Source organism: Balaenoptera acutorostrata, chromosome 10 (assembly GCF_949987535.1).
Source record: "Balaenoptera acutorostrata chromosome 10, mBalAcu1.1, whole genome shotgun sequence".
NCBI classification, from domain to species: Eukaryota; Metazoa; Chordata; class Mammalia; order Artiodactyla; family Balaenopteridae; genus Balaenoptera; species Balaenoptera acutorostrata.
The window spans coordinates 84,971,481-84,973,188 of record NC_080073.1 but is presented as its reverse complement, the minus strand read 5'-3'; the positions used below and the strand labels follow the sequence as shown (position 1 = coordinate 84,973,188).

At 41.3% G+C, this 1,708-nt stretch overlaps 1 non-coding gene across 1 annotated transcript; it reads right to left on the bottom strand.

Moving 5' to 3' along the window:
• Window positions 1-720: 720 nt before the first annotated feature.
• On the bottom strand, window positions 721-793 carry TRNAF-GAA (transfer RNA phenylalanine (anticodon GAA)). Its single transcript has one exon. It is a non-coding gene; the product is annotated as a tRNA-Phe (tRNA).
• Between the last annotated feature and the right edge of the window lie 915 nt (window positions 794-1,708).

The following is a 1,708-nucleotide window of genomic DNA, read 5'->3' as shown; positions in this document are numbered from 1 at the left end:
ACTTTCCATTTGCTTTCATTTTTCAGTATTCTAGGTCCCCTTGTGAAAATTCAACAGAATAATTCTTAAAGAAGTGCTTATTTTCATTCTTTCCTGGATAACAAAACAGAAATAACTTAAGATGTGCAAATTCTAGACAGGGGTGGAAGGCTGAAGGAATGAATGTCTTGTCAAAAAGAAAACTCTGCATGTTCTTGTAATTGTTTAAAAGTTCAATGATGTTCAACAAAGCTCCTTATTCTAGCAGTTTAAAAACGGGGTGGACTCAAGATACAAACCCATATTTTCTGATTGGAAAATTTTCCTTGCATATACCATACCCACATACATACACTTACACAGTGTAGTAGTTCTTTTTCCTGCAGGTTTCCCCACCACCAACAACAACAATTCTTGTGATTAAAAAGATCACACGCACACACACAACAAAAAGCAGAAATGAATTGTAAGTGCAAGGGCATGTAGCATATTGGAATTTCCTAGCTCCTAGGAAAATAATTTCCTAGGTTTTGAAACTTTAAATAAAATATCACTGTCAGTAAACACTTCGTGGAAGACACATCACACAGACACACACACACACACACACACACACACACACACATATCCCTTGATCGCGCTTGCAAAAAGCCGTAAAAACTGTAGTTATATATAGATTTTGGGGATTGGGGCATAACTGTCTTGTAACGGGTTAATAATTACACCAAAGTAAAACGACACTGCCGAAACCCGGGATCGAACCAGGGACCTTTAGATCTTCAGTCTAACGCTCTCCCAACTGAGCTATTTCGGCCACCTGGAAACACTCACCTTAGCTGTTCTCCCAAAATTTAAAGTTTTCATTTGTGGGGGCCAGTCTAATCTTATTTTGTTCAACATCACCCATTCGTTCGCCCCAAAACATATGGGCTCCCCTGAAATCCATGTCTAAAAATAGGATCCAGTTTTAGGAGACTGGATGGGTTGGTAGAGAAGGAGGGAAGTATAGGGGGAGAAATGGATTCGGCTACTCCACTACTCAAAGACGGCTCAGAAAACTAAGGCAATTCAAAATGAAATTATCGAGCCTCGTCTTTCGGTTCTTTTTCTGTCTCGCTCTTCAATGACAAGGCTAAAAGGATTATTGGGCACGTTAATATGGAGACGGGCTTCTTGCTTCGGCTTGAGGAAATCCGGAAGGAGCCAATTCTTTTCTTCTAGTCACTTCCTTTCCCTTGTCTTCCTTGTGCTGACACGTGGTTGTTAGTGCGGAGACACAGTAGAAACCGGAAGCATTTAAAGGCAATCCATTGGATAATGTGTCTATTTCCGTGTGAGCAAGCAAAGCGTAAAGGGAGAAAAAGAGATGCACGTGTATGGTTTCCAGCCCTCTCGTAAGGAAAGGATAAACCACCACTGAACTACACGTCTCACGACAGAAAGGTCGTGAAGATCATCTTTGAAATAGTAACCATATTTCTGAGGGGGGTCTTCAAAGATACCGTAGTTGGCCAGATAGAAAAGCCACTGTCTCAAATCCTACTATTTCTTAAATCTCTAAACTGTATCCTCTTAAGCTGCTACACTAGGAGAAATGTAAGGGTCGCAAGCCAAATAGCACCGTTTCTACTCTTAACACATTTCATCCTATCAGCTCTTTCCGAGGTTCCCGCCCCAGCAAACTGCCTGGCGGCGTTTTTTCTGCAACCACCAGGAAAGATTTCCAGAT